The 18,995-nt window shown below is 41.7% G+C and overlaps 1 long non-coding RNA gene across 1 annotated transcript in view; it reads right to left on the bottom strand.

Moving 5' to 3' along the window:
* The window catches only part of LOC125453106 (uncharacterized), a 62,414-nt gene extending 48,785 nt beyond the window's left edge, over positions 1-13,629 (bottom strand). Inside the window, exon 1 of the long non-coding RNA XR_007247687.1 lies at positions 13,570-13,629. This is a non-coding gene — a long non-coding RNA (uncharacterized LOC125453106). The remainder of the gene's footprint in view (positions 1-13,569) is intronic.
* Between the last annotated feature and the right edge of the window lie 5,366 nt (positions 13,630-18,995).

Here is an 18,995-nt window from a genome sequence, read left to right as displayed (position 1 = left end):
ACGTCATTGGAGTCATATTTCAAAGGGCATCAGTTTCACTGGGATCTGTACTCGAAGGACGATAAAGCAGCTAAAGCAGAATACAGAGCTGCATGCAGTACCCTGCAAGCCAACCTCAGAATGATGCAAAACGACTGGTGGTCAAAACTGGCAGAACAAACACAGCAGTATGCAGACACTGGCATCACCAGAGCTTTTTATGAGTCTCTGCGCACGATGTATAGACTGACCCGCCAACTTCAGGCCACGTTGCGATCTGCTGATGGCGCTAGTTTGCTTACTGACAAAGAAGCCATCATAGAGCGATGGACAGAACACTACGTGAACCTCTTCGTGGACAATTGCCAAGTACAAACTGTGTCCATCAAGAGAATCCCGCAGCAGGACATCAGATCCATACTCGACCGTCTACCAACGCTGGATGAGGTTCAATCCGCCATCTCTAAGCTGAAACTCCACAAAGCCCCCCAGTATCAGCGGAATCCCTGCAGAAGTATACAAATTAGGAGGAGCTTCACTCCTGAGTGAACTCACCAACCTATTTGCACTCTGTTGGGAACAGGGTGAGGTACCAGCTGATCTACGTGACTCTGTAATAGTCTCCCTGTATAAGAACAAGGGTGAGAAATCGGACTGTTCGAACTACAGAGGTGTCACTCTGCTGTCTACGGCCAGGAAGATTCTCTCCAGAATCCTCTTGGATGGGTTGATTCCCATCATTGCGGAGGACAACCTGGCAGAAAGTTAATGTGGTTTTAGAGCGAACAGAGGCACATCTGACATGATCTTCACACTATGCCAACTTCAGGAGAAATGCCGTGAGCAGAACGTTGGACTGTACGTGGCATTCATTGACCTCACCAAAGCCTTTGATACTGTCAGCCACGACAGTCTATGGAAAATCATGAGGAAGCTCGGATGCCCTCCTAAGTTCTTAACCATCCTGCAGCAACTTCATGAAGGTCAGGGCGGCAAGGTGAAATACAACGGTGACCTATCACACCCGTTCCCCATCAGCAATGGCGTGAAACAGGGCTGCATCTTGGCACCAACGCTCTTCGCCATCTTCTTCAACATGATGCTGCAGGAAGCAAAGGAGGGCATCACGAACAGCATCCACATTCACTTCCGCCCGGACAGCAATATCTTCAATCTGCGCCACTTCCTCGCTCGCACGAAGACAACGCAGGAGCCCATCATGGAGCTGCTGTATGTGGACGGCTGCATCCTGCCCTACTCACACACACAGAAGATGCGCTACAGACTGCAGTGACCCACTTCTCCAAAGCTGCAAAGGCTTTAGGGCTAACGATCAGTCTGAAGAAGACAGAGATCCTGTACCAGAAACCACCATGCAGCGCATACAACCCACCACGAATCTCGATCGACGGCCACTGCCTCAACACGGTTGAACGTTTCACGTACCTGGTAAGCATTATCTCCAACAATGCTACAGTCACAGGAGACGTCGACAATCGCCTTGCGAAAGCAAGTAGCGCCTTCGGGCGACTGCGGAAGCGTGAATGGGGAGACCACTCGATAAGCATGTCGACGAAAATCCAGGTTTACAAGGCCGCGGTCATCACCACACTGCTCTACGGCTCCGAGGCCTGGGTTCTGTATTGGAAACAGATGCAGCTGCTGGAATGCTCTATATTGGGCATCACCTGGCAGGACCGCGTCTCTAACAACGAAGTGCTGGAAAAGGCCCGGCTCCCCAGCATCGAAGCAACCCTTCTCCTGAAGCAACTTCAATGGTCGGGTCACGTATCGCGGATGGACAACACCAGAATACCCAAGACAGTGTTCTTCGGGGAACTCAGCGACGGCAAAAGAAACCGCGGTGCCCCGCGCAAGCGCTACAAGGACCAACTGAAGCAACGGCTGTCTCAGGCCAGCATCATCTCAACGGAATGGCAAAAGCTGGCCTCTGACAGGGACGCATGGCGGAAGAAAACTACGACGGTGACGGAGCAGTTCGAATGTTCGAGGAGAGCAGCTGCAGAGGACAGACGGAAACGCAGGAAGAAGCCCTCATCTCAAGCCCTGCTGTCCGGAGCACTCCCCTGCCCGCACTGCCCCAGGATCTGCAGGTCCAGAATAGGACTCTACAGCCACCAACAGTTGTGCCAACGAAATCGCTGACGAATCTCTTCCCAACTGATCTTCGCAAGCAAAGAATCTGCCTGATGATGATGTACCGAAGGAAAAAAAAACTCCAGGTGCCTGATGAAATAAGTATGGAAAACTGGCTACTGTTTGTCAAGTCTTTTATCACATCTTGGAAACTATCCCATGAAAAGCATATTGAAGACAAAAAAAATGCTGGAAATCACAATGGATCAGGCAGTATCCATGGAGAGACGGCAAGTAATGTTTTGAGTCCAGGTGACAACATAGTTGGGTAGCAAAGGCATTTTCTTTGGGGTAACTGTGTTGTTCTAACAGTAGAGTCAATTTGTTGGTCTGGCTGCAATTTATTCATCAACTGAATGGATACACGCATTGCCTACAGGTCTTAAATTATTGATCAGATTGTATTGCACTGAACAAAATAAAAGGGAAACTTGGGGTTAGTAATTGTACCGCGCATAATTATCACGCTCTAGGTATCATGCTTTGCCACTGCAAGGCAATATTAAAGCAGTGAGTGCTTTTGAGCTGCAGCTAGTCATTGAGAAGCACGTTCAAGTTATCAAAGTGCTCTCACAACGAAGCAATCAAACTGTTTTTTTATAGTAATCAACATTTGAAATGATCGACCATTTTAAATATGGGCCTAACTTAGGACTGAAATAAGGCATTGTATACGATGTCGCCATTAAAAAACAGCACATTGTTCAATTTACTGGGAGCAATACTATAGGAAATGTATTAAAATTTATGAATATTTTCTCAATTTTTTTTTCTGGAGTAGATATAGACAGGTTTGATCAGTTGAGAAAAAGAATATCTTTTTGTTGAAAACCTGTTCAGCAGCCAATTATTTTTGAATATAGACAAAGAACAAAGAAGATAGAATGGACTGCAATGTTTTAATCACTGAGTTTGTGGAAAAAGAGCATTTCTCCAGTGATATCTCTCTCACCTCTTATCAGTATGAATCTATACAGCTATGATGCTGTAAACGTTCAAACATGCCAAATCTAAAAAAAGCTTTAAATTAATAAGTTGTGATAGTCAAGCTCACAACTAATTATGACTCTTAAAAAGATTAATTGCCAAGTTCTGAATATTAGAGTATGATCCATTTGACTGTAAAAGAACTTTTGAATTGAATTCATTACAATTAGATTTTGTGTCAGAATGATCAACGGTTTACTCTGATGCCATATGGTCAGTATAGCATATGACAAGAACTTAATGGATAACGATTGCATTACTACAAATTAAAACAGCCCTGATGGGATTTTCTACCTCTTAGCTTTGAAATCAAGGTGTAAGTTATTTGACCTTGCATATCTCCTTAAGGAGGTCTTTTGCCAAGGTAGCTACATGAACCAGAAGCTCTTAGTTGAAGTCTTAACCCAGAAGTTGGTAACATGGACAAACCATTTGGGTACCAACCTGGAGGTTTTTCCAACACATGCCAATAAAAGATGGTAAGGGTGAGAGAGACTCCTGGCCATAGCGAGATAGAAAGAACTGCAGGTGCTGGAATCAGAGTTGATACAGTGCGGAGCTGGAGGAACACAGCATGTCAGGCAGCATTAGAGGAGCAGGAGGGTCAACATTTAGGGCCTGGATAATTCCTCAGGACTGGGCCATTCATGGAAGAGCCTTCACTGTTGGGTTATAAGTCACTCAAATATAGCAATAACTGCAGATGCTGGAGCCAGAGTCAATACAGTGTAGAGTTGGAGGAATACAGTAGGTTAGGCAGCATCAGACGACCAGGAGTGTTAACATTTCTGGCCTAGACCCTTCATCAGGACTGGGCAAGGTTCCTGATGAAGGGTCTAGGCCCAAAATATCCACTCTCCTGCTCAGTTCTTGCTATCTCCAAGTGACTTATAACTCTACCGTGAAGACTCTTCCAAAGAAACTCCTGGCCATCTTTGCAATGGAAAGAAAGTCGAAACCTTTAACATCACAATGCAAAGCTCTCGAATTAAACAAGCCTGCAAAAACTGAATGATGCGACTGAAATCTAGATTCGCGATATGATCTGTGGCCGCCATGTACATGTTCTATTCAATCAATTTGTCTTTTGTTTGTAGAAACTACCAGCAATAGGAATAGTAGTTGAGGGAAAATAAATTGTTAGAAAATAGCAAATTTCAATAAAGTTTGCAGCTTTGAATGGTTGTGGTTATGACTGCTTGAGTAGATCATTTGCTATAATGTTTTCGAAATAACTTACTTTAATAAATGCTGTATCTGTCCACATAACAATAACTACACTGCAGAAGCAGTTTATAAATTATGAATTGGGTTTGGTTATGCTTGAAGTGTCTTGGGTCATGCTTAAGATATGATTAGGTGACAGAAAATAAAGTCAGTTCAATCCTAAATACTTGCCCAATGTTTTTATTTTATACGAAAATGGACCAGTAACAGATTAGCTGTTGTGTAATTTGGCAATAAACTTGTTTGATCATAAAAGCAGGTGAAATTTCAACTCCTGGGCTTTAATCTGTGATTTGAATTTAAAAACGGACAAATGGAATAGACTTTGAATAGATCTAGCAACTTAAAACCGGGCATCTGTGAGCCACTCTAGGCCATCGGCAGGAGCAGAATCATAATTCAACACATCTGCAACCTTGTGGCCCATTAACACAGGAGATCAAACCTGATTTAATGAAGAGTACTGGAGGGCATGTTTGGTTTAGCACCAAGCAAACCTAAAATTGATAGCTCAACTTGCTGAAGATACAACATATAATTACCCAAATGCCAAGCAGTGGAAATAATAGGTAGGACTAAGCTATCCCACAGCCACTGGATCAAATTTAAGCACTTCAGCCCCATCATATTTTATTCAGAATGACAGTAAACAATTCCACAACTGATAGGAGGTGGAGTCTCCCTTAACATGGAAAATGCTAAAGGAGCTAGCTGTGAAGAAAAACTTTGAAGTATTTGTAACAATTTTCAGTCTGACGTATAGTGTGGTTAATCCATCTCAACTCCATCCTGAGGTCCACAAAATCAATGAAGACAGTCTTCATACAAATTGATTCACTTCAATGTTATATCAAGAAATTACTGAAGATGTTTGACACTGCAAAGAATATGGCCCCTGAAAACATTTCACCAATAGTTCTTGTGCTCCAGAATTAGTCATCCCCAGGATCAAGTTGCTGTAATAAAGCTACAGTACTGGCATGAACACAGTAATGTCAAAAATTACCCAGGTATGTTCTGCACAAAAACATGACTTTGTCAATTATTGCTTCATCAGTACATTCGCAATGATCAATAAAATGATTGAAGAAGTAATCAACAGTGCTGTCAAGTGGCACTTACAAAGCAATAACCTGCTTACTTAAGCTAAGTTTGGGTTCTGTCATGATTGCTTAGCTCTTGAACTCATTATAGCTTTGGTCCAAACATGATCAAAAGAACTGAACTTCCAACATGAGGTGAGTATAATTGTCCGAAACAGCAAGGCAGCATTCAACCAGCTAAGGCATCAAGGATTCCAAGCAAAAGTGGAGTCAATAGGAACAAGGGGATATGTTTGGAGTCATACTTAGCACAAAGAGGAGGATGGTTGTGTTTTTTAGAGACCAGCCATTTTGATCCCAGCACATCTCTGTGGCCATTCCTTGGTGTGATGTCCTGGGCGCAACAATCTGTTTCATTGAGGCCTTCCCTCCATCACGCCGTCAGAGGTGGGATAACTGGTCACTGGTCACTGGTAACAGTATGTCGCTCAATGCCATTTGTGGCTTCTCAGACACTGGGTCAGTCTGTATCTGTGTGCGGCAACATCTGGACACCATCCAGACTTGGGCTGCTAGGTGCAGGCTGGCATTTATGGCAAACTGGTGCTAGGCAGTTACCATTTCCAGCAAGGGAGAAAAATGTGATGGGCTGTTTTCCCCACTTCAAAATATTCTTACAAACCATTACTATTTTGTGAATTATTGGGACTACCATAAAACGGTTAATAGATGAAGTGACATTGTTTTGTCTCTAGCATAAACTTTCAATACAAAAGTTAGTGGAGTTGTGGGCAATGAGAAAGGTTATCAAAGGATACAGCAGGATATGGATCAGTTGGAAAGTTGGGCAGAGTTTAATCCAGACAAGTGTTAAGTGATGCATTTTGAAAGGTTTCTATCCTTGAGACCTAAAGAGTTTTCTTGTTTTATTTTCTGAAACGTGCCTCATTTTCTATGTACCACATCTATACTGCACGTCTCCCATAGTATTCCCCTGCTCATTGTGAATAGACATTCTTTTGACTGCCAGTATCTCAGGATGACAGTTTTATATTTGAATTTATGCCAAGCATCCAGCAAAGAACTAGCAATCTAGGGTTGCCCTTCACTGTGCACTTAGTGGGACAACAACCACAAATGGTCATTTCTCAAGGCACATTGGTGGCATGGCTGGGACTACGTACAATTTCATAGACTTATATTTATGATTCTTTAAGATTAAGTCTCACAGTATGTCCTTCCTTCGCAACATCCCATCTTAGTCAAAGTAATTTGCATCCTTTTCCAAGTCCCAGTGTAGCTCAGCATCTTGTTTATGTTCAATGTGGGATCATCATATATTAGATATCCATTAATAGCTTCAAAGCATTCACTTTAATTCAGGAGTAACTAAAGTAAACAAAAGTTAAAAAAAACTGCATTTGCCTTTTGTAATTGAAATTGCCACTTGTCATACAAGCAGCAATAATCTTACAGTCAATGATTTGATTTGATGTATTGTAGTCACATATATGTGAGGCCCTCACGCACCACCCCACCAACCTCCAAACATAATGCATCATCCTCCGACATTTCCACCACTAACAATTAGACCCCACCACCAAAAAGATATTTCCCTCCTCAAACCCTAGATAACAAGGTGTAGAGCTAGATGAACACAGCAGGCCAAGCAGCATCAGAGGAGCAGGAAAGCTGTCATTCTAGGCCTGAAATATCAGCTTTCCTGCTCCTCTGCTGCTGCTTGGCCTGTTGTGTTCATCCAGCTCTAAACCTTGTTATCTCAGATTCTCCAGCATCTGCAGTTCCTACTATCTCTCTTCCTCCTCAACCCTGTCCACTTTCAGCAGGGACCATTCACTCCACAACTCCATCGTCAGCTCCACACTCCCAACTAACCCTTCCACAATACCCAGATTCTTCTCTGCAGCTGCAGGAGGCGCTATACCTGCTCCTCTCACCTCCATCCAAAGCCTCAAACAATCCTTCCAAATTCAGCAGAGATTCACCTGCACCTCAGTAAACCTCATCTACTGTACTCATTGCTTCTAATGTGATCTCCTCTATATCGTGGGGACCAATCACAGACTCGGGGACCAGTTTGAGGAGCATCTGTGCACTGCACAGACCAATCAACACCACCTTCTGGTTGCCATCAACCTTCCCACTCCCCTTGTGACATGTCCAGCCTGGGCCTCCTCCACTGTCAGCATGAGGCCAAATGTAAACTGGAGGAACAAAGCCTTAGGAGTTTACAGCCCAATGATTATTGACTTCACCAACTTCAAAATCTCTCCTTCCCCCACCAGTCCATCTTCTAACTCACTTATTTACTCCACCCTACCCACTGACCAACTATAATAATGGCCTACTTACATCCACTTATCTCCACCTCACCTACTGTTCCCCAACCCCACCCACCTCCCTCTATTTATCTCTGGGCTCCCGTCCCCCTGCCCGATCCAGTTTCATCCTCAAATGTTGACTTTCTTGCTCCTCAGATACTGTCTGACCAGCTATGCTTTGTCAGCTCCACTTTTATTGTAATTTGAAGGGGCTCATGTCACTAAGAAGTGGAGACCACATGCTCAGCCAGAAAGAGAAAACTGACTATGCCCACGTCAGGCAGGGAGGCAGCCATTTCTTATTTGCAGTATGTACTCAAGAGTCAACCAAATATGGAAGCAAACACAGGTGTCCTTTCATCATTTGTGTCTCGTCTGCATCCTTAATGGTTGCCTCTAATCCTCAGAAATGAGTTTCACAACTGCCCTACTACAGTACTGTCCCCTGGGAATCCCTCTTGATTTACATTCAGCTGATCTCTAGGAATGACTATCGTACACCCCTCAACAAACCTGGATGGACAGCCTCAACTACTGATTGACCGGGCTCTTGACTGGTGCATAGGCATCTCCCCAACTGAAGAACTGCCAATTCCCTATCTGTTTGCACTGGATCTGCAGGATTGAGCATGGCTCACACCCAGGATTGGAGTGATTGCCACCCCTTTCCCACTTCTGACCCAAGTTATTGATAGACTGTGTCCAAGCCCCTTTGACAGAGATCAAATGATTCCCTAGTCCTACTGTACCAGGCAACCCTCACTGGCAGCAGGCCTCCTTATAAAAAGGCAAAATATTGCAGATGCTGCAAATCTGAAACAAAGAAAGAATGCCGGGGAAACTCAGCAGGTCTGGCACCAACTGGGGAAAATGAAACAATGTTGATGTTTCCTGTCCAAAATGACTCTTCTTAAGTACCCTGTGTTTGTGGGAGGCCTACTTGACAAAATTGAGAGCTACTCCGCTGAAACTTGGAAATATTTGGTTGAATGCAGTGTGTCTACTGTGTAAGTTGTTATTTATTCTGTGGACATGATTATAACATATCTCCTTGGCTGATGATTGCTGACAAATATAACAGCTGTTTGCTTTTGCCACCGTGGTGAATGGCAAGGCAAGACAGAAATAGAATAAGCCTTTAAGCTCTGGATCAGGCGTCAAAGTGTCAAAAGACAAGGCAAGGTTGTGAAAATTGAAGTAAGGACTTCAGTGAGTGAATGTTAAGAGAGCAAGTGAGAAGTCCTGAGATGCTGTAAGGGTGGACAATAAATGTTGGCTTAGCCAGTGCCACCCACATCTGTAAATAGTTTAATCATTCCCTCTATATCTGAGACTAGATCTTTGATCACCTTGCTCACCTTTATCCATCTTGCCGGTTACAAGTGCATAAAGCTCCAAACGATTTGTCTAGCGCAATGTCCCAGATTTCATCAACATATGTTGACTTTGCACAATAACGTAATGAATTTTTATGTCTCCTGCTATCGCATCTTTAAAAAAGAATGAACATTTTCTCTATAACTGACACAAGATTAACAAACCTGTTCATCTCTCTGCCTTTGGCTTCTTGATCAGGAGGCTTATGTTTGTTCCCAACTGTCTAAATCTTGGGGGCATGCATTTAAGGTGAGAGGGGAATGTCCAAAGGAGGAGTGAGGGGCAAGTGTTTTATTCAGAGATTGTAAGAGTGTGAAATGCTTTGCCACGGTGGTGGTAGAGGTAGATATGATAGGGACATTTAAGATACCTTTAGATAAGCACATGAATATGCAACAAATGTGGGGATATGAACCAAGGGCAGGCAGAAGAGATTAGTTTAATTGGGCGTCATGTTCAGCACAATATTGTGGGCCAAAGGACCTGTTTCTGTGCTGTGTTGTTCTATGCTCTACTTTCTAATCCATGGGGATCCTTGGAGAAAAATTGTTTTACTTGCTAAATTTGTAGAATAATTTAGGAGGTTTCAAGCATGTGATGCATTAAGTGCCTGTAATGCAAAGAATAAATGGTCACTCAGATTATTTGCCACAAATTAATGTCCCATAATGAGATCGGTGCCAATGCTTCAAGAATTCAGACATGTTCAAACTAGAGAAATTTCACTTCAGCCCCTTGCAATGCAGACTATAACTGGGTGTGTTAGGGGGCTTTGCGTGTGTCTGAAACATGTCATACACTCAGATTCGTAGAAACATTATGATGTAGAAAGAGCCCATTAACCCCGTTATGGCTATGCTGGTTCTATTATCTAGTAGTCATCTCCAGCCTTTTCGCATATCTTTGCACACCATTTCTACTCAAATAATCATTTAATTCCCTCTTGAATGCCTCAATTGAAAATGCTTCCACAACAGTTCCAGATAGTGCATACCATTCCATAACTACTCAGTGTGTGAAAAAGATTTTTCTCCCATCACAGTTGTTTTGTTGCATGTTACTTTAAACCTTTTTTTTTAATTAAGTGGGGTAAGCTCCTCTCTACCTACTCCTTACAGTCTGCTCATACTGTGTAAACCTTGGTCAAATCTCGTCTCAGCCTTCTTCACTGCAAGGAGAGCAGTCCCAACGTCTTCAATCCATCCACATAACTGAATTTTTCATTCCTGGAACCGTTCTTGTAAATCTCTTCTGCACTGTCTCCAATGCATTCACAACTTTCCATCAGTATGGTGCACATGTAGCTTCCATGTTATGTTAGGGAATACCACACTCTATTTCTTCCATTCCCAACCTTTGAAGGCAGATCTCAGACAGTTGAGTAAGAAGTGGAGCTAGGTCAGGACAAGGAATTCAACGAAGGTTGAAGGTGTGTGAGAAGAGAACCTGTCCTGGAGGGTTTCTGTGCACTTTGGGCTGTAACATGTTGAAGACAGAGAACAGAGGCAGCATAGAAAGGCTGTTGCGTGCAGTGGGAAAAAGAAACTCATTTAGAAGGCTATAACCATTGAAGTATTCTCCTGTGTCAATCTTAAACAGGGGAAGTTTCTGAAATGGCAATGATTCAACAAATTGGTGGTCACTGTATTGGGCACTTCTTCTGCTCAATCTTGTAACCATACAGTGCTGACGATGCCATCATTGAATATGATTCAAATGTGACTCTCTGATCCCATCAGTATTCTCCTGTGTGGTCTCCCATTAAAGACCTTATCTTTGCCTCTGGCAACACAACTCAGTTGGAACCTCATGCTCTGGGGAATTGGTAAGAGCATAGGCTGTTCAACTGTAAGAAATCTGCTGGTATTTGATGCCAAGAAATACAGATAATTAATGATCAATTGGATGAGCAACTGTAGAATAACTGCTTCCCATGGAGGTCCACCAATAAGAGGTGGAAGAGAAGTGAATAGAGAGTGGAGGGGTGGGGCTGGGCAAGGTAGATGGTATGGTGATAGGTGAGTGCAGATAGGCAGTGGTGAGGATTGGTCAGTGAGGTGGAAGGAGCGGATAGGTGGGAGAGAAGATGGACTGGTCAAGGTGGCGGGGATGGAAGGGAGTGTTGGTCGTGGGACGAGGAGAGGGTTGGGGAGATTTTGAAACTGATAAAGTCCACATTGAGACCATTGAGCTGTAGGGTCCCAAGGTGGAATATGAGGTGCTGCTCCTCCAGTTTCCGAGTGGCATCATTGTAACACTGGAGGAGGTACAGAATGGACATGTCACCCAGGGAGTGGGAGGGGGAGCTGAAATAGTTTGCGACTGGAAGGTGCTGTTGTTCATTGCAAACAGAGCATAGGGGGTCTACAAAATGATCTCCAGGCCTCCGCTTGGTCTTATCAATATAGAAGAGGTCACACCGGGGTCAGCAGATGCAGTAGACTACGTTGCTGGATGTGCAGGTAAATCTCTGTCTGATGTGAAAGGTTTGTTTTGTGCCTTGGAGTTGAGGGGCAGGTGTAGTGCTTCCTGAGGTTGCATGGAAAGGTGCCAGTGTTGGTGGGGTTAATGGGGAGTGTGGAGCAGATGAGGGGGGTAACAGAGAAAAAGCAATATTGCCATTTCTTCAATGGTGGAGCGGATAAACAAAAATTGTATTAAAGCCTGTGCCCAATAGAAATATCATCACCATCAACAACAACCAACTTTGGTTCTGTGGGCTACAAGAAAATAGCCTCCTATTAATTAGGAATGGCCCAGGCTCATTATACTGTATGTGCTCTTCAAAGACATGAAGCAGAAAGTTGCAAACATGCTGTAACTGGAATTAGTTGAGTAAATTGACAGGAACCCTATGCCTGACAGGAGTCTTATTCAGCAGGAGTGCCGATTAGAGAATCAGTCACAGTGGTCTAGCGCCTACTTTAAAGCACTGCCAATTTTCTAACCATTAAATTGAACAACTGTAAAATTATGCTGCCACATAATTGGGAAATCCAGGCAGATTTTTATTTAGCTCCTAATTACTGCTCAAATAGCACTTGCAAAAGAAAGCTGTTGAAGAAGGTCAGTATGGCTCAATAAAATGAATAGCCCCTCATATATTTTGCCCTTTCTTAACTTGGGTAAGATATTACAATAAATTGCTACTTTCACAAGAGCAATAATACAGACAGTTTAAAGAGTAAGAAAACTGCACCAAAAAGCTTCTTCCACTCAGCCTTTAGGTATGGCAGATGAAAGATGAATCCAATAAGCCCATCGCTGCACAATGTACTAGCAGGAAGATAAATGCCAAAGTACAGCTACAATTTATGTATCACACTCAACAACAAAATACAGGCTGTCACAAAATTATAACACCTTACAAGATTTTAATGCTAATACTTAAAAATGTAAGTCTCACATTGTCCAAATGAAATAGTCCTAACAAAAGGTTTGAGCAGTATGAGTTACAGTTGGCTTATAAATACTCCTTCTTCCTCACATAAATTTGATTGACTCACATTTATAATGTTAGATATTGAATGATTTTAGATGAGTCACATTTTATGGGAATTTGATAGTGTTTGGTTTTTATGATAACGTGCTATATGATAATAGGTTAATTTTGGCTTTTGTGCTTTACACATTGATAATAAAACTACTAGGCAAAATCGCCCAGAACCAAAGACAAAATGTACTTTCATTCTATGAGTCTGAATTCTACACGGGTTTGGGACAGTTAGTTATTCTTGCAATGCTGTTTGTAACAATCACTTGATTTCTGAGTGATCCATCTGAGAGTTCTAGTCACTGTGTGAGACTATTCCAGTTAAATAAAAAAGATAGAATCAGGTTAATGAATGACTCATCTCTTTGGCTGAAGCATACCTTCAGTTCCATGATTTATTCGGTATCAGTGTGCTATTCATCAATAGTCAGCTTGAGGATATCATCACCCTGCCAGAATTGCTCTCTGTTCCTACTTATCGGCAAAACAAACGAGAGCAGAAACAATTATGTGGTGCTCAGACTACTGTAATAAGTTACAAATAGGTATCTTCTTGTTATTCCAAGGCAATCTTTGCATACAATAGCTTGTTGAAGCATCTTTAAGGAAAGACTGGAATGTCAATGTAGTATTAAGTCTGAAATGCAATTGTCGTGTTTTCAGGCTGAATTTGTAAGTGCAAGGAATGTAAAATGAAACTAAATACACTAGTTACATGTTGTACTTTTTAACAGCAGACCAGCTGAATGTGCACCTTATAAATAAATCATTTATCAAAAACCTACTATCCACAAATTAACATTAATTTTCAAATACTGGCCTATTGTGTTTTGTTTCATTATTGAAAATGAAGGACCTATTCGAGGGGAGGACAGAATTTAATTTCCAAGAAAAAACTGAAGCAAATTGCTCCAGTATGAGCTTGTTACTTGTTATATATCCAAGCATTAACAAAACAATTTACCTGACTTCAGACAACTCATCACTATTCTCCATTCCAATGTCACGATTGTTGTAGTTGCCGTCATTCGTGCAGCACTGAGATTTTGCACTTTGGTCTTTACTTCCAGAGCTCACATTATAAATTAAAATCATGACAGATTGATAATGAAATGCCATTGCCAGTATTTTGTACATATAATAAGCTTTTTTTTGCACAATAAGGATACCAAATGCTATGAACCTTTCAGGTATTTATGTCAGAAAACTGGTAAAGCAAAATGTTGCATATCTGTACTAATAACATGAAGTCCTTCCTGTTCACTCCTGTTGGTTTAACAAGAGGAATATTTTTAATTTGTTCTTTGATGTGTCTGAATGCAGTTCCGCTTGGAACTATATGTGCCAAACCTTAATAAAGAACAAAGATATTTCTAGGAATGTAAAACTTCTGTGGGCTGAGTTTTTCTAACAGATAACCAATAACATTTGATGAAAAAAAATGACCGTAATTAGATAAGTAAAAGTGAAGTACAATGGGTGTTGGAAATCTGAAATGGAACTGAAATACTGGAAATATTCAGCAGGACTGACAGCATCTGTGGAGAGAAATATAGTTCATGTTTCAAACCTAGATAATAAAGTGTGAAGCTGGATGAACACAGCAGGCCAAGCAGCATCTCAGGAGCACAAAAGCTGACGTTTTGGGCCTAGACCCTTCATCAGACTCTGATGAAGGGTCTAGGCCCGAAACATCAGCTTTTGTGCTCCTGAGATGCTGCTTGGCCTGCTGTGTTCATCCAGCTTCACACTTTATTATCTTGGATTCTCCAGCATCTGCAGTTCCCATTATCTCTGATGCAATGTTTCAAACCTGTTATGGCTTGTTTAGTTCATTTAGTTTCTTGTAATCAAAAAATGTGACTGGTTATAAATTTTGCTCAACAGTGTGTGAAGTGGTAAGAAAATGAAGTTCATTTCAGAATCTTGACTGCAAGACTTGACAATTTTTAAAAAATTTGTTCATGGGATGTCGGACTCACTGGCTGGGTCAGCATTTATTGTCAGAGGGCAGTGAAGAGGCAATCATGTTGCTGTGGCTCTAGAGTCACATGTAGGCCAGGAACGTAAGGATGGTAGATTTGCTTCCTTCATGGACATTAGCAAACCAAATGGATTATTTGACAGGAGTCAGCACTGCTGTTAAGCTTCTTTTGAATTTCAGGTTTGTTTGCATTAAATTAGAATTTCATTATCTGATTTTTTTTTCTCTTCATTCATGGGATGAGCGCGTCACTGGCTAGGCAGCATTTATTGCCTGTCCCTAATTACCCTCAGGACAGTTAATAGTCAACCCCATTGCTGTGGCTCTGGAGTCACATGTAGGTTGGCTCAGGTGTGTTGGACCAGGTAAGAATGGTAGCTTCTTTCCCTAAAGGACATTAGTGAACCAGATGGGTTTTTCCAACTTTTGACAATGGATTCACAGTCATCATAATATTCTTAATTCCAGATACTTGTTGAATTCAAATTCTACCCTCTATTGTGGCGGGATTTGAAATCAGGTCCCCAGAATGTTATTTGGGTCTGTGGATTAACAGTCCAATTATAATACCATTAGGCCATCACCTCCCCCATGTGATATGGTGGCATTCAAACCAAGTCACCAGTGCATAACAAATTGTGCTGCTGGATGAACACAGCAGGCCAAGCAGCATCTTAGGAGCACAAAAGCTGATGTTTCGGGCCTAGACCCTTCATCAGAAATCTAGGCCCAAAACTTCAGCTTTTGTCCTGCTAAGATGCTGCTTGGCCTGCTGTGTTCATCCAGCTCCACAGTTTGTTATCTTGGATTCTCCAGCATCTGCAGTTCTGATTATCCCCAAAGCATAAGCCTGCATTTCCAGATTACTAGTCGAGTCACTTTACCACTACATCGCCTCTTCCCCTTCAGTGAGTGCTCCTTTTTCTGCCCTTTGCAGCAGAGGTTGGGATAAATTGTTGACCCTTGGTCATACTATTTAGATGTTGGAGGAACAGTTCAAGGAATGGCTTTAGTTGAACAAAGGTATTCACGTTGGTGTTGATTAATTATTGTCAGTGTTACATTGATGACATTCCTTTGAATACAAGAATGTGTTTTCATAATCTAATGATTGACATGGAGTGTATTTTGTTGGATACCTCACAGACTTTAGTCAGTCAAATGCAGATGAATGGCACATTGTGTTGCCAACTGTAAGAGCTTTATTTCACTGTGGAGAATACTTATGGATTATTCAAGTCATTGGAACCTGACTCTAAACAGGCCAGTAGATTGTCTTATTGTGGCACTGGCTAAACTTCTCCTATGCCACATTATCAATGGAGTATCTCAATGGGATCTTCATTCATGTCTTTAGTGAAGATATTCAAGCCTGTCATTGCCTTGACAGCATCAGGGTAGCCACTTGATCCAGTTGAGACCAAATCTTTATCCAAGGTTTGAGAGCCTGAGCTTTTAGAATGGTTGTGGATCCCTATGACCAGTAGATCGTATGTCGAGACTATCCCTCTTTCAAGGTTCAGTAACTCTCAGTCCCATGGAGCACCATGTGGCCGTGGAGAAAATAAAAAAATGGCCCTGGCAGGTAGAAACTCTGAGCTTCCTGGTTAGCTGAAATAAGAGAGAAAAAAAAATGAAGTAAAGTCAATCAAATGGTGACCTAATGATGAGAATGGTCACTTTAGTATTCTCTCTTTTATGAAGAAATAAGGTTTATAACTCAGTAGATGACAAATTGAAGATAATAAAATGTGAGACTGGATGAACACAGCAGGCCCAGCAGCATCTCAGGAGCACAAAAGCTTTTGTGCTCCTGAGATGCTGCTGGGCCTGCTGTGTTCATCCAGTCTCACATTTTATTATCTTGGATTCTCCAGCATCTGCAGTTCCCATTATCACAGATGACAAATTGAACTGGTGACATTTGGTGTCTGGCTGAAGTTCTGTTTAAAACAGACACAGTTATATGTTGTGTGATGACCCCTTTGCCAGCAAAACAAGTGTGGTTCATCACGCTGTGATGACATAATGTTGGGTAAATATCATACAGTTGATACCATGTCAAAAGTGGCCGCTGCATGAGAAAGCAAAGCCTGAGGCCAAAGTTCATTCGAGGTGAAAAATATGTTTCTGTAGAGGGTAAACAAGCAAATATCTTAATGAGCAAATTGATCAAACTGGCTGTTGAAAACATGACACATTTGCAATGTTTGCCAGTGGTCAAACTGATCCTTTGCTGGAGCCTGCCAAAGGCTTTAATAACATTGGCTGCTTGTACAGACAGGAATATAAGAAAGTGTGCCTCTGAGCAATAGCCAACTCTTTCAGGAGCTGTCATACCTGTGCAGTTGGTGAGCTAGAGCAGTTTCAGTCCCTCCTTTGGCCCAACCAAATTCAGAATTTGTGTATCCCATATTTCAGAATAGCCTCGTGGGTAACAAGATAGGTTTATCAGCAGTCACATACAAGGCATTTGAAATAAGTTGCAATGAAGTTGCCATTCAATGAAATCATCAAGTTTAAGCTGAAAGAAAGTTAGCACTTACCTTTTCTCTGATTGACCAGAGGAATTGCTAGTTTCACACTTTTAGCTGTGCATATCAGATCATTTTCACTCTGTATTCATTTCCTATGGTGCACACTATATCAATAGCTTGCCGATTTGAACCCATTGCCTGTGTTGACCCACGGATAGGAGTCTCAAGTCCTTTGAAGATGTATTGCAGGCTCTGCTTTTGCTTGTATTGCAGCTGAGTAAGATTCTAATCCTACACAGGGTGGACAGCTAATTAAAAGTACTTGATTTCAAACAGGAGCAAAAGATCTGATTTTGCTCTCCTTTCTTACCCTGGGAGCTGAAGCTCTTTATACTGTTCATACCTGAAATGAGCTAACTCAGCAGAGATAAAGGTTCCTATTTGTTATAGCATTTTTGTATAAAGTGTTGGTTTGAAGGGGTTAATGGTCATGTAACATTGGCTCCACGCATTTGACTGATGTTATACACTGAAAGTGAATGGAGATAAGGAGTTCTACTCTAGCATTCAGAGGTATCTATACCAGCTCCCTAATGTTCTAGTAATTATATCTGTCTCAGTGTAGGTGTAATTTTTCTAGCATGCAATAAACCTGCTTGTCGTTTATGAGTAGTGTCTTTCCTGCAGATACTATATGGTAGATTATCCTCTATCAGTAATCACTAGATAGACCCAAGCAAAGTAAAAGTAAAGGACAATTTGTAAGGTGAACTACATAAAATCTTTACACAGTAACACAAACTGGTGGAGGTGTCAGGATATCAGAAGTGGTCATATGGGAAGCTACTACTTCTACAAGTTGCTCTCAAGCTATTGTGTTCTTATTTGCCTGCAGCTGGCGTCATTTATTATGCAGGATGGACACTTAGTGGCTCCTCTCAATATCACTAAATAAAAGTTCTCTCTCAAAATTCCTGCCTGCCTCAATGGATCAACTGATTCAAAGAAAATTGTATCTATTCATCTGATATTACAGGACCCTCTTATCTCAATTCCCGGGAGTACTGTCGTACTTTACGTGAAACTTTTCAGGGCCAGCAGTGGCAGAGATGCACAGCAGGGAAGTTAACCTACCTCCATTCTTGACATTTCTGGTTGCATTTACATGTAACTGGGCAATGGGTGGACAACAGAACGGAAGGCGAGGGAAGTACTCTTGGGGGACAAGTGGCAATAGGCAATGCTACTTAGATGTGCTTTACTTTCTGCCGTTATCCCAGTTGATTTCAAATGAAATTACAGAGGAACATCCAAAGCTAGGACCTGCTTATTTTATGCAATTCAGTCATCACTTGTAAAATTGTTGATGGGTGTCAGTTCAGTTTAAGAGAAAATTAAAGAATTGTTTTCTAATGTTTACCACTCCACTAATTTAGTATCATAATGTCATCAACCAATGTCAGGTTTAATAGTAGATCAGGCTCCACCAATTTATTATCATAAATGATTCCCTTTTCAAAACTGTTCAGAATCTCAACATTTACCACCAGAATAAGGCAATGTGCAAGATTTCTCTATCATTGTGATTGACCTACGTGCCTTAAAACTCATGGCAAACATATGACAGCTTTGGGATATTTAAAGGAGCAACCATTTTTCAACAGTTACTGATCAGCAGACGACACATACCAAGTCTGACTTGTACACAGTAGCCTTCTCTATTCCCTCAGTGGCTGTGTATGGAGTGATTGACTCTCACTTATTAAGGGAAGGCTTGCTGCTGTCACTGGTCCAAATATATGCACCAGACAGCAGGACATTATTTGAGCTTGTTGTTAGTTGCTTAGGCATGTGATGTAAATCAGGTTTGGATAAAAAATTGAGCCACAACACCATTCAGTTAGGATTATTTTATTCTGAGGTTTTCTG

This window comes from Stegostoma tigrinum, chromosome 6 (assembly GCF_030684315.1).
Source record: "Stegostoma tigrinum isolate sSteTig4 chromosome 6, sSteTig4.hap1, whole genome shotgun sequence".
NCBI lineage: Eukaryota > Metazoa > Chordata > Chondrichthyes > Orectolobiformes > Stegostomatidae > Stegostoma > Stegostoma tigrinum.
The sequence above is the reverse complement of the archived record's forward strand: the minus strand, read 5'-3'. Positions and strand labels throughout refer to the sequence as shown.